General features: G+C 43.9%; 1 long non-coding RNA gene across 1 annotated transcript in view; it reads left to right on the forward strand.

Annotated features, from left to right (window-relative positions):
* The first annotated feature begins 4,674 nt into the window (after positions 1-4,674).
* Positions 4,675-15,148, forward strand: part of LOC109316141 — a 21,258-nt gene continuing 10,784 nt past the window's right edge. The window contains exons 1-2 of the long non-coding RNA XR_002102727.1: positions 4,675-4,914; positions 10,116-10,120. This is a non-coding gene — a long non-coding RNA (uncharacterized LOC109316141). The remainder of the gene's footprint in view (positions 4,915-10,115; positions 10,121-15,148) is intronic.

Here is a 15,148-nt window from a genome sequence, read left to right on the forward strand (position 1 = left end):
TCTCTGCATCTCGTCTCTCTCCTCAACGCTCACTGTGAGTAAATAAACCTCTACCTTCAACTACTCTCCGTCTCCGTGACTATCACCTCACCTCCAGTCTCTTCGGGCGACATGAGCTGGACTTGCATTAACCATCCCATAGAGAGCTAACCAGCCCTTCTAACCCCGCCGTTCCAGTCCCTTGCGCTGCGATCGGACAGCAGCATGGCAAATGCCAAAGCTGAGATGGACAGGGGCTGATGGACAGGTCGCTTGCAAGGCAACCAGAGACCCACAAGGACTCCTCCCACAAGAACAAACCTAACATCAAAGTCATGACAGATGAGAAAAGAGTTGACATGGTCTTGTGGAGGGCTGCCGGGGCACATTAGAAATGAATCTGTAGCCAAGGTGAACTCCCCTAAGAGAGTTTTGATACTCCTGCCTTTGATTGCTTCACACCACTGACAATTTCTATACATATATAAATACTCTAAGGCCCCAGTCCTGCAGACATGCTGCACTTGCTAACTTTGCACATTTAAAGTACTTTAATTGAACTCTATGGAACTACTCTTGCCCATAATGTTGAGTACATGTATTAGGCTCTGTAGGATTGTGGCCAAAATATGGCCATAATCATAATGGATCACAAATCATCTATTTCAGTTTTCAAGCTCTGTTGATTGGACACAAGCCACAAAACAGTTCACTAAGCATCTATGTCCTATCCCCATTTGTTTTATGAACATCAGGCCTCTGGCAGCCCAAAAGTAAAAGAGTCCTAAAACTATCAATCAAGAGAAAAGTTTCTGAAAAATTACTGCTGGTATCAATTTGAAAAGGTAAATGAAATAATTTAAGGTAAAATTAAAGTGGACTCCAATGGCAAAATTAGGTTGCGTAGTTTGAACCACAGGAAGTCAAACAGCTTTTTTGGTTTGGTTGCTTCTCAATGAGAAATTGAGTGATCAGATTTTGATGAGAATTCCAGATCTTGAAACATTACTATGACAACACCAGAAACCCATATTCACTACAAACAATAGTGGAAACATTGCTGCTTCAAGCACATAAGTTATCTTCAGTGCAGGAGAAAAGTCAATGAGAGGAACAATTCAGAAAGCTAAGTCCAATGCACAAGAGTTACAACATTAATTTTTCTGCTGTTACCTTAACCACCCTTTTCCCCCCTCTGAATTTCCTAGCTACTGTATGGACAGAGTGGAGTATGGAGCTCAGTTCCACCTCCCCCATGGGTTGCACAGTTGGAACAGAGTGCCACCACCCCCATTGCTGCTGGGTGGGCAGAGGGCACCTCACCATGGTGCCCTGGGGCTCCCAGCAGTGGCACCATGCCTCCCTGCCCTCCTGCACTGGTTCCTACCTGTGCACGAGACCTGCCCCCCCCCACACGGAAGGCAGCAGGGTGGAGCCCCAAGCCTTTAGCTGCCAGCCCATATCATCTTCCTTGCACAAATCTGGGGGGCTTGTGCCCCCCATTCCCCCACAAGAGTGCATGCAGTGGTAGGGAGTCAGTGCCCCCCGCTGCCCCCTGGATGAGTCACCTGCTGCTTCCCAGCTGGGCCTGCAGCCATGCATTCCCATCCCTGCCTTAGGTTCCCAAGTCCCAGGCCCCAAGCACCCCAGCTGGGCAGCAGCCCCATCCCTATCCAACTCTCTTCCTCCTTCTGTCCCTCACTGGGAGGTGGGGGAGTTCAACTCCCCCCACCTGCCCAACTTACCTGCTAGGAGCTATGGGAGCTACTCTCCATGCTGCCTGGCTGCCACATGCCTGAGTATGAATGCACTTAGGTATGTGGCAACCCTGCCTGAGTGCTCTCCTCCTGCACTCGTGCAGCCTGCAAGAGGAAACCTGCCATTTCCCAAGTGTTTTCTCCTTAAAACAAGAAAATCCCCATCTCACCACATTTTTTCGTGGTCAACAGAAAATCCGGATCCCTGCTGATGAAGTATCAGACTTAACTCAGTTAGATTAGACCAATCTATTGAACTTCTGTACCAGATCCCCAATCTATTTATGTTAGGTTACTATGCACCAGCACCCCAGGCGCCTTTGCAGGTCCCTGCTAGTAACCTCCCCCCCACCTCAGGGAGGCCTGCTGTAACTCCCCTGGGCTTGGCTGATCCAGCTGAGCATGCAGTGGGCCTTGCTCCTTAACTGTCACAGAGCCAGACAACAAAGCTTCTGTCCCCGGCCCTGCCTCCTGCCTGCAGCAAGCTGTCAGCCACAGGGAGGGGAAGTGGTGGAAGGGAGCATCTGTCACTCAGTACTTTTCCTTCCTTATACAATGTCTCTAGGCAGGAGAGGGGGAGGTTCTCTGCAGAAGGAAGGATTGGCTCCCTCCAAGCTCCAGTGAACTGCAGATATTGCCAGCAGGCACCAAGCATGATTCCTGAAATTGTGCTGGGCACCTGCAGCCAGGCACCTACTGCTCACCAGACCTCTGAGCAGCTCGATCCTTCCTTTTTGCAGAGCAGCTGGGCCACCCCCAATTGGCTCCTGACCATATATCCTCAACCCCTATCCAGGGTATCCCCAAAGTGGGTCATCATGGCATGCCAGGGAGCCCAGCCAGCAGCAGCAGGAGGGAGCATGTCATGGTGACCCATTCTGGGGCATTCCTGGAAGTGGTTTGGGGGACAATTGGTGTGGCCCAGCTGCACCATAGAAGGAAGGATTGGGCCCCTCTGACCTCCATTAAGCATTAGGCACCTGGCAGCCTCAGGGCGTGCAACAGGGATAGGGATACTTTGCAGAAGAATGGATCAGGCCCCTCAGGGTTCTGTCAAACTCCATGTGGCAGCAGCAGATGCCTGCAATTGCATCAGGTGCCTGCTGCTCACTGGAGCTCTGAAGGGCCCAATCCTTCCTTCAGCAGAGTGGGCAGGCCACCCCCGATTAGCTGCCAGGCATATCTCCTACTCCACAACCCTCTTTTAGGAGAACCCCAGAGCGGAGGGCTTAGCTGTATATTACAGTTTTCTTGGTGTCTTTAGGGGGATTGATTTTCATCACAAATTCACTAATCATTACCCCTCCATCAGACTATTTCTTGAACACCCCACCACCAACATTTCCTTTCTAGACACTATGATCAACTTCCAGAATGATAAAATACAAACCAGCATACAGAAGAAACCCATGGAATGACATAAATACCTGTGTAGAATTGTCAATCAGAGATTGTGGTTTTTGGACTAAATGATGAAGGTGTCCTATATATAGATCTTAAGTATAATATGGATTTGATGGTCATGGGCATAGCTATGCCACATCTATGGGCACCAAGATGGCCCCATAATATGCCAACCTTTTTGGGCCACCTGGAACAAGTAGTCCTCAACTGCATGATGAAACATTTTCCTTTTTAGACACTACGATCAATATCCAGAGTAGTAAAATATAAACCACTGTATAAAAGAAACTCACAGACCAACATACATACCTGCACAGCAATCACCCTCAACACACCAAGAAAGCTGTATTAAATAGCCAAGCCCTCCAATACCACTTTGCACCGAGAAGAGCACCCATGATTGTCACCTTGCAAATCTCAAAAGTGCTTTCACTCTACAAGGGCACTCCTCCCATAAGATAGATCACACTTTTGAAAGGGCCACCCAGATACCATGTGAAGATTTGCTGCAGTACAAAAAGAAAGTCCCCACAAATCACGCACTATTAGTTATGACATATCACCCTTCCCTGGAACCTATATGGAAAACCCTCAAACAATTGCAACCCATACCAGGAGACCCACTTCTTAAAGAAATCTTCCCAGAACCACCCATCCTAGCCTTTAAACAAGCACCAGAATCAATCTCATCACCAGAAGCAAACTTCTAAGGGCACAAAGCACAACAAATCATTCCAGATCATGCTGTGACTAGAAATGTAAAGCCTGCCAACACATCTCCACCAACACCACAATAACTCCACCTCACAATAGAACCATTATCCTTTCTGAATCTTATATCTGCACCTCCCGAAATGTTATACATCTCATCCAATGCACTAGATGTCCTGACAGAAAACATGTAGAAGACACCGAACAACAACCAGAATGAACACACACCAAAAATCTATCGAAGACAAAAATACCCAATTACATGTGGGTGCACACTTCTCACAAGAGAACTGCTCTCTCACCAGTCTCTCAGTTTAATCCTCAAAGAAAATTTACAAAATATTGCCAGGGGGTGGAGATCAAAGCCCTGAGGTATGCAGGGATGAAGTCAGGAAGGCCAAAGCGCAATTGGAGTTGCAGCTAGCAAGGGATGTGAAAGGTAATTGGGTTTCTACAAGTATGTCAGCATCAAGAGGAGGATCAGAGAAAATGTGGGTCTCTTACTGAACGGGGGAGGCAACGTTGTGGCAAAGCATGCAAAAAAGGCTGAAGTGCTCAATGCTTTCTTCACTTCAGTCTTCACAGGCAAGGTCAGCTCCCAGACTACTGCACTAGGCAGCACAGTTTGGTGAGGAGGGGAGTACCCCTCAGTGCTGAAAGACCAGGTTAGCAACTACTTAGAAATGTTAGACGTGTACAAATCCATGGGGTTGGATGGGATGGACCCAAGAGTGCTGAGGGAGTTGGCTGATGTGACTGCACAGCCATTGGCCATCATCTTTGAAAACTCATGGCAATCAGGAGAGATCCCAGATGCTTGGAAAAGGGCAAACATAATGCCCATATTTAAGAAAGGGAAGAAGGATACAGACCATTCAGCTTCACCTCAGTTGCTGGAAAAACCATGCAACAAATCCTCAAGAAATCCATTTCTAAGCACTTGAAGAAGAAAGTGATGAAGAACACTCAACATGGATTCACCAAGGGCAAGTCAAATCTGACCAGCCTGATTGGCTTCTATGAGGTGACTGGCTTTGTGGATGTGGGGAGACCAGTGGATGTAGTGTATCTTGAGCACCACAACAGACTTACCAGCTGGAGGCAGCTGTGTCCAGCATGGTGAGGACTGCTGCCTGTTTAGTCTATGGCTGCATCTCCAAAGCAGTGCTAAATCTTTTCTGATTTGATTTGGACGTTTTCATTGGTCTCCCAATTCAATTTGGATTCAGAGATTCAGTTGCTTAGTCAGGTCAAATCTCCTCTGAATCGAATTGGCTACCAAAGCTTCACAAAGACTTACTGGCTGGGCAGCAGCTCTGCAGAAAAGGACCTGGGGTTACAGTGGACAATAAGCTAAATATGAGCCAGCAGTGTGCCCTTGTTGCTAAGAAGGCTAATGGCATACTGGGTTGCAGTAGTAGGCTTGTTGCCAGTCAGTCAAGGGAAGTGATTACTCCCCTCTATTCAGCACTGGTGAGGCCACATCTGGAGTACTGTGTTCAGTTTTGGACAAATTGGAGAGGGTCCAGTTGGAGGGCAACAAAAATAGAGAGGGAGCTGGGAGACATGACTCATGAAGAAAGACTGAGGGAGCTAGGTTTATTTAGTCTAGAGAAGAGAAGATGGAGGGGGGATTTAATAGCAGCCTTCTACTACCCGAAGTGGAGTTTGAAAGAGGATGGAGCTGGACTGTTCTTAGTGGTGGCAGATGACAGAACAAGGAGCAACAGTCTCAAGTTGCAGCCTGAGAATAGATATTAGATATTATGAAGAATTTTCTTACTAGAAGAGTAGTAAAATGCTGAACAGGTTACCCAGAGAGGTGGTGGAAGCTTCATGATTGGAAGTTTTAAAAACCCAGCTAGACAAAGCTTTGGCTGGGATGATCCAATTGGGGATGGTCTTGCCTAGAGGAGGGGATTGCACTAGATGACCTCTTGACATCCCTTCCACCCCTAATTTCTATGGTTCTATAAAAACCACTTTTCATAGATGAGCCTACAAACTTAACTTCATAAATCTACTGGATACAAAAAATCATGGACTAAATATAGAGACATTGGATTTCTGTCAGATTATAACCTGCCTGTAATCCAATAACCCTGGGTAACCTGTCTGCATTTTACCAGCTACATTGAATCACCAGGTCAACATTCCCCCTGTTTTCTCCCACATCTACCATCTCTCAGGGCCTCTGATCCTCATTGTCATGCATTTGCATTTTCACAGACCTTCATTTTGCATATTGGCTTCTATTCCATCCAGGAGAACACAGAACAACAGCAGACTTTCCCTATGCCTGAAGAAAGGTGTTTGTGCCTGCAAAAAACAATTTTTCCAACTATTTAGTTGGTCTAATAAAATATATCACATCTACCCAAAGAACCTTGTCTGGCTACATGTACAATTTCAGCATTTAGAGTACTGTTTCTATAACTTAATTCAATAAAGAAATAATTTAAAGGCTCAAAATAGAAATCAGTTTCTTTGCCTATTTTGGAAAGTCTATCATATCCCTTACAAACTATGATGGGGAAAATCCCAAATTAAAGTACACATGCTTTTTTTTCTTTTTTATCTTGGCTCCTGGAGTTTGATTCTTCATGAGATGATGGATCTATAGGGATTAGAAAAGTAGCACACTCAGCTTTTGTCATACATGTCACAAAAGCAATGAAAATTCTTCAGACTTAGATTGAACACTGCAGTTCAGAAGACAGAGCAAGGTAAATGTAAATTATATGCAGTGTCTCTACCAAAAATTTTCTGGGCTAGTCAGACTTAATCACTAAGAAGAACTTTCCCATTAAAAAACTGGGTACTTGAGAGAACTTCCAATGAGAGACATAGAAAGCAATAAACTACATATTAGGGGTGTGCGAAGCAGGCCCTATTCAATTCAGATTTGGATTCGGCCCAAATCAGGGACAGTGATTCAATTCATTGATTTAGATCGCTGTTCCCGATTTGGTTTGGCCAAATCCGAATCTGAAGATTTGATGCTGATTCAGATAATCAGTGATTTGGACATAGATGCAGCTTTGAAGGTTTTTTCCTACATTCCTCGAGGTACCAGCATGGCTAGTGAATGCTGCAATGCTGGGGTGGATGAAGCGTCCCACAGGAGCATGGGGCAGGGGCCCTCCACATGCTTGGCGGTGAACCTGGAAGTGGACCGGAAGCACTTCCAGCTTCACCCTCTGGCTCAGTGATTGGCCACGGGAAGACTTTAGGTCCCCCCCCAACCCAGGAGGCACCAGTCACCAAGCCAGGGGTGCATGGGGGCCCCCAGCACACTCCCCAGTGGACCAGAAGTACTTCTGGTCGACTTCCAGGTCTACTGCTAGGTGCACTGGGGAGCCTCTCCACGCTTCTGTGGGACACTTCATGTGGCCCAGCATCACAGTATCCACGAACTACCTGTTACCTAGAGGTATACAGAAAAAACATTTAAAGCTATATCTATGTCTGAATTGTCAAATCTTTCCAAATCTCTCAAAATTGATTTGGAGGGTTCCAATTCGATTCAGAGAGATTAAAGGGTTCTCTGATTCGATTTGGATTGGGAGATTGGGCCACTGAATCAGGCTGAATCGAATCAGGGACAAAAGCTTCCCATAGCCCTACTACATATAAATGAAATTAAAAGATCATGTCTAAAAGTATACACCAGAAAAATTCAGTCTGCTACACTCTCTTGAATTCATCTCCATGGGTCACTATACCTACAGTGTATCAGTGCATGTATATGTAACGCATGCAATGTACTTGGTATCATACATGTGCACTGCTGGCTTCTACTGGATGGAATGAGATTCCCTAACAATGTGCCTTAAGCACCATACACCTAATGAAGACATCCTTATAGCACAAATAGCAGGAGTTTATTCTTCTAAGGTTGCATCCACACATGCACCCGACTGCACAGTTGTTACTGCACAGACATTTAGTACTTGCTAAAGCACTAGTACTTTAGCAAGTACCAAATGACTTCACAGTAACCACCATTGCTGCTCAGTCCTGGTGGCACAACAGTCATTTCCAACCCTACTGCACAGTTACTACTGTGTAATAGCATCAGCATCATAATTCATGCCCGCTGACTAGTGATGAACTACATTGCCATAGTGTCTCATGTAGACGTGCCCTGAAAGAGGGAAACACAAGTGCTAACAATGCTTCCCCTGTACCATCTGTAATAACTGCTCCATCATAAAATTCCCATGTGCTCTGTATTTAATCCAAAATTTCCATAAGTCTTGGATAACTTGTTTTAATGAAAGTACCATCAAAGATATTTTTAAAAAGCCCATCATGATCATTTAAAAGTGAGGCAGGCTATTAGACCTCATTAAAAATGAATACCAGACAAGTTCACAAGAATAAATTTAAAAATATCAGACACTGTTATGGTATTTTAGAGTAGTTAGAGGCACAATTTCTGAACATCTTTGCTTTAGTTAGCCTACGTTACAATCTTATCTATGAGTTGCATTGGGACACTGGTAACAGAATTATCAGTAAGGCCTATATGATCTCCTCCTACATGTGACTTCAATAAAGCACCAATTAAGAAAAGCACAGAAGTGCAGACTTGCATTCCACTAGATTGAGTAGCTTAAGGATTCCAAGTAAGTACATGCTCCTGAACCATGACCTTCTTGATTAATGCAAGTAAGTTTTGGCCCTTTACTTTTAATGGCAGTTGGGGAAGGTAAAGTCCCTCATGAACTGCCTTGAAAACAGTCTATTAGAAGCAGACTCTAAATCAAAGTGTCTGATACACACTGCCATAGATCACAGATAACCAACCATCTGCCAGAGTACATTAATGGGGTTTTGAATTATGTAGTGATGCCTCCAGTACAGTTGATATTAGAATCCAGTCATTCTTATTTCAATACATTGTCTTTAAGTTGTCAGCTACCCATTTCAAGTGAGGAAAAAGACCATTTTCTAATTGAGCTCACTTCTCACATTTCTCTTCAGGATTCGTTTTCAGTCCAAGATGTGTATGTTTTGATCTCAGACACTAAAATGATTTTAATTGTAGCAGTTATAAGTATCAAAAGCATTAATTAGTGAGACGAGTGTAGGGAAATGAGTGAAGACAGTCTATTTTCTTTACTTTTTTCCTAAATTTGTATGAAATAGTCAATGCCCCAAGAATTTTTTATTGAGAAATAAACCAACTGTGAAATAAACCTACAAAGATGAAATTCACAGAAGGAATCTTATCGGATAACAGGAAAAAAAAATGTAATAACATATTCCTGATAGGAAAGGGAGTGATTAGAAGTAACAACCAAAATCAAGGCCCCATTTATCAGAGGTTCTGTACGTACCCATGGCTAATAACAGTTCATTCCTTCAAAAGATAACCATATATATGATATGGGAAAGTAAAAAAAGATAAACTGATATGCCTAACTATAGGGTACTATAGGGAATGCACTATAGGGTAGGGACTAGAATTATACTCTTCTGATTTCTTCATTGCTACTCTTACCCATTAAGATCACACCATCTTTGAAAACAGCATCACATTAATTATGAAACAACCAGTGATAATTTCCCATCTTTCATTGCTGGGACTGGTCATCATCTGAAAGAATCCAGGTATATGGAACAGATTGCTGGTACTATACAGACTGGCCCTCAGCCTACAGACAATGGTGTAATTAAAATGCAACACCAAGCAAAAACTTACAAAGAAACGCCCCCATGTAAATTGAAGTTCAAGCTCCCTTAAGTCTGGTGACATGAACAATGCATCACTTATTGCTGAGATCCTACACAGACACCTATCTTTCAGAGCTTTAAAAAATAAAAGGGTTTCCATGCTGCTACTAAGTCATTGTCACTGTAACGCATGCCTACATATTTGATGAATCACAGGAAAGCAACATTAACAGAAGAGCTAGGTACACTATAGGTATTGGCAGGGCATGAGAGGAAAAGAGTATCTCCGGGCAGAATCTTGACATCCACACATTTACACACTCACAACAGAGTAGCCTAACTGCCTGGAGGAAGACATTCATAGACTTGCTTTGAGACAATGACAAGGAGCAAAATGCAGAAACAGATTAAAGTTAGACACGACTGACAGCAATCAGAGGTTCCCACAGCTCTTCAATGGTGTAGGCAAAAGGAAACCAGAGGCAGGAAAAACAAACAAGCATAGTTTGGAGGGAAGAGGTATCAAGTGGAGTTCATCAGGGGTCTGTCCTGGGTCTGGTATTGTCTAAATGATTAATACAGATGATGTACAATGGGATTGAGTGTAGGCATAGCAAACTCACAGATGACACCAAATTGGGTTGAATTGCAGACACTCTGGAGGGGAGGGTTGGGATCCAGAATGACCTGAATAAACTGGAGAAATGGTCCAAGATTAATAGGATATCATTCAACAAGGCCAAGTGCAAAGTCCTATGCTTAGGATGGAATAATTGTTTGCACAAATATGGACTCGAGAATAATTATCAAAGCTACAGAAGTTCAAAGAAGGACCTGGTTTTTACAGAGAATCATTAGACTTTTCTCTGTGGCTGTAGGAGAAAGAACTGGGAGAAATGGCCTCAAGCTGCAGCAGAAGAAATTTAGGTTGGACATTAGGAGAAACATTCTCTTTAACTGGAACAGGCTACCCAGAAAAGTTGTGGAAACTCCTTCCCTTGGATTTTTCAAGAGCGGGTTGGACAGACACTTGGCTGGATGGTTTAGTTGGAAATGATCTTGTCTTCAGCAGGCGGTGAACTCCAGACCTACTTTCCCATGACCCTGTGATTTTGTGATGAAGCTCTGATGCTGGACTTGGCATCAGTACTCCAGAGGGAACCATCTCACATTTATGAGGGATAGACCAAAGCTATGCATATATCATCTCCAAAGTATTTCTGACAGTGCTGCTAAATGCACTCCCCAACCATCCACTCCTGCTCCACATATGCCAAATGCATGAATAGAACCAAAGGCAATGAAGGTGATCCTCAAGAATCACCTAGTCCACTGAGCAAGCTACTATAGGCAATGTATTTCACAGACAGGATTTTATGAGTGAACAGGGAAGGCAGATGGTTGACTGAAGTACCCAGATATGAGTATGTGTGTTCAGCTTTTCTGTTGGACAGTGTCATCTGAATCCAACAGTGAAGATATCATAATGAACTAGCTGCATTTGGAAGATCATCAAAAGTCTTATTCTTAAAACCAGTTATGCTAAGTACAGGAAATCAAAAAGCCCAAGGCTGAATCGATTCAATCTTTGCAGGTTAGTATAAGCTGTGTAGATTAAACCAATAAGCAAGTGAACAGACATTCACTTTTGATTCAGGAAGGCAGAGGCCCAGGCCAGAAGTCACAGGATGCTACAGCATGCTTCCCTGCTCAGCTGGAGGAGACAGTTTGTGCCAAGGCTAAACCTCCCATGTTGTGAGGGCCAGCAGGGGAGGTACAAAGCATCCTGAGATATTGGGGGACTGAGAATTAAACTTGAATCTGGAGGGGACAGAAGTTCAATTCACAGATTTAAACTAAATCAGTTAAGTCTGAGACTACATCCATCCAGGTCTATCTTAGACTGGCTTCAGCCTTTCTGAAAGTGGTTTATGTGCACTGAACTTCTGTTCTGTTACAGATTTGATTTGAAAGCAGTTTCTGATCACTTATGCTGGTTTATGCATAGTTTCTGTCCCTAGCCCAAATGAGATTCTTCTTTAATACTTGTTAGGCTCTTATATCTTGTAGGAGATGAATTCTCTCTTTACTGCCAAGTATTCATCCTAAAGAACTTTGCATTTACCATGATCCATTTGGTGGATCTTGGAAACATGTGGCAACTTTTCTTGAAACCTTTCAAAACATATGACTGGAGAAAGCCTAGAGAAATAGTCTTTGTAGGAGAAACAGGTAGATCATTCAGGTTCTCTCTCCCCTCTATGAAACCCACTAAAAGGTCTTTTTTAAGTAAGAAAACTTATTTTAAAAATCACTTAAATCAGGGTGTCAAATTCACTTGGCCTCCTGGGCTGGATCTGGTCCATGGGGCTCCTCATAGGCCGGCTGTGGACCTACTTCTGACAGCAGGGTGAGCAGTGCTGTATCAGTCCAGGGAGCCACAATGGTCAAACACAGCTTGTGCTTGCTTTGCCACCACTAAAAAAAAAAAAAAAAAAGCACACTCCTAACAGGGCTCTTGGCCACCCCTGCTCACAACACCTCTGAAACCTTGGCCTCTCCAAGAATCCCACTGGCTGGGAAACAGCTCCATAGGCAAAATCCAGCCCATGGGCCATATCTACAACCCCTGACTTAACTCTGTCAACACTCAAAGTTTTTATCAAATGATTTATGATATTTTATTTCTTTCTCTTAGAGGTCCAGCAGGTGCTAATATAAAAAATACAGGCTTCCTTCAAAAAAATTGTGAAGGAGAGTTTGATTTTTAAAAAAGCAGGAATTCTAGTGACTCAGATACCAGACAGCCAATTATAAAACTACTCCCCCCCCACCCCCTTTGTTTTCATGATTTTTTAAGCCTAATTTCATTGGGGGGGGGTCCAATAGTTGGAGTTCACAATAATCTAAGTATAGTAATAACTCTAAAAAAATCATGAAGACTATTAAGACTATTGCTGCACATCTGGAACTGGCTGCTAGGGATGTGCAAAATTTCGCTAGGTGTTTCATTTCAAAGCTGTTCTGCTGTGTTTTGAGCTCAAAACAATGAAATTGAAATGAAGCAAAAGGCTTTGAAACAGGTTCAAAACAAAACAAGGCCACTCAAAACAGTTTCGAAGCCGGGCTTACGTGGCTTTAGCACTGGTCCCAGGAGGCAGAAGCAGCCTCCTCTCATCTGGCACACATATCCAGGGGCCGTACCCCCAGGAGGGCTGCAGGGCTGTGCCGGACTCCTCCTGGGGGTGTGAGTCCCCGGATCTGTGTGCTGGATGACAGGAGGCTACCTCTACCACCTGGGACCGGTGGCAGCATCAGTCTTCCCAGCACCAGTCCCCGGTGGCAGCGGCAATCTCGTCTCATCCGGTGTGCAGATCCAGGGGCTCACACCCCCAGGAGGAGTCTGGCACAGCCTTGCAACCTCCTGGGGGTGCGGGCCCCCAGATCTGCACACCAGATGAGAGGTGGCTGTTGCTGCTGCCAGCAAGCGTCAGGAGTTTTGCTTTGAACAGTTTGAGGTACAGCTTCCCAGAAACCTCTGCACCTATCCTCTTTAAATTTGTCAGGCTTCATGCTCTCTGAAGGAACTACTATTTCTGAAATTTTCATCTGAATCTGGCAAGAAATGTCCAAATTTTAGGCATTTTCATGATTCCCCGTTATAGCCTATGGGCAAAATGTTGAGATGGCAAAACAGTTTCAACCCAATGAAATGGAGCAGTGCTTCGAAATGAAATGAAATGACAAAATGTAACACCGTCCCACTGAAATGGCAAAACAGAAGTCGAAATGAAACGGTGCTGTTTTGCACAGCCCTACTGGCTACCCCATTTCACTGATATACACTGGGCTGAACTGTAATACGATAGTTAATATTGCATGTTAATTACAATAGCCTGAGAATTATTTCATAATGAAAGTTAATTTTCAAAAGACTTATAAAAATACTCAAAGTTGGAGGTTTCTGAGGTACAGGGTTTTCTTGAGCATCTGAGCTAGATAATCTTTTCCAATATATTATCTTCTTTTCACAGCATCTGACAAAACAGACTGCAGCACATAAAAAGCTTGTGACTCTCTCAGTGTGGTCTATATGGTTCTACTCTGCTTAACTTCAGACTAACATGTCCTCTTACTTCTCTCTAATCTTTGTCTGTGCTATATTAACATGTAAATAGGAAATCCCTGCCTTCACACAACAATATTGTAAAGGGATGAGGTGCTCTTTTCCTCTAGAATCAAACTATTTACTTTGATTGTAAGTATATAGTGAAAGCTCTAACAGACTCCAGCTAGAGTCCTCACTCAAAGCTGAATCAGCAGAATAACATGCACAAAAGAACATAACTTTTCTGAATCTAAATTTTATGGGCCTGAGTATTTACAATATCACTATGATTGCCCAGAGAATGCATGCATAATGAGGCAGCCTGGACTCAGTATTCCATGATGTTCACACTAGATTGGATTCAAGGAATGGGCAGACAGAATTTAAAAGGACCAAGCATGTGCTGAAGCAACCTGTATACAATAAGATGAATAGTAATGAGATGAGACAAAACATCCAAGCTATTTTGATTTGGGCTAGAATGCATTTCATCCCCAAGTTACTGGCTGCCCATACAGCTCCTGTGAATAAATAACCTGTAATGTATCACTGCTTTTTTAGGCTTAAGACCAGTTCTGGTCTCACACATTTTAATAAGAATTGCTTGGAGTAATGCTGTCAATTGCTTTCCTGAGGAACAACAGCCCTACCATTCTCATGTTTTCTACCATCACTTATTTATTTAAATCTACTCTTCGGTACTTTGGATTATGATGAACGAAGTGGCACCATGTGCAAACGTGAATTCTGAGTCTGTCTAGCACCATGAATGAAAGGGAACTGGGGGTAATAATAGACCACAGTATGAATATGAGCCACCGGTGTGGTGCTGTAGCCAGTAGGGCAAAAAATACTCTGGCATGCATCAATCGATGCATCTCCAGCAAAACCAAGGAGATTCTTCCACTGCACTCAGCACTGGTGAGACTGTAGCTGGAGTACTGCATCCAGTTCTGGGCACCACATTTTACCAAGGATGTGGACAAGCTTGAGAGAATCCGAAGAGGAGCCAGCCATATGATCAGAGTCTTACGCAGCAAGCCATACGAGGAAAGGCTGAGGGGTCTGGGACTCTTCAGCCTGAGGAAAAGAAGGCTGAGAGGGGACCTGATAGCAGCTTACTGCTACCCTCCGGGACTACATCAAGGGCTCATTGAGGCAGGGCACCCAAGGAAAAAAATTGTCACAAACTCCCAGACTGATTCAGGCTCAACTTTAGGAAACACTTCTTCAGTCAGGGTGTCCAGACTGCAGAATAAGCTCCCTCCAGAAAAGGTGCAATCACCTACTCCAGAAATCTTCAAGAGCAGACTAGACATTCACCTTGGTGGGGCCACTTGACCCCCAGTTATCTTTCCTGATTGGTGCAGGGGGCTGGACCCTATGATCTTCTGAGGTCCCTTCTGGCCTTAAAATCTATGAATCTATAGTTTCATAGTTTCTAGGGTCGGAAGGGACCTGAGTAGATCATCTAGTCCGACCCCCCGCCATGGCAGGAAACAATACT

The sequence above is a fragment of the Crocodylus porosus genome, unplaced genomic scaffold, assembly GCF_001723895.1.
Source record: "Crocodylus porosus isolate Cpor-Errol unplaced genomic scaffold, CroPor_comp1, whole genome shotgun sequence".
Taxonomy (NCBI): Eukaryota; Metazoa; Chordata; order Crocodylia; family Crocodylidae; genus Crocodylus; species Crocodylus porosus.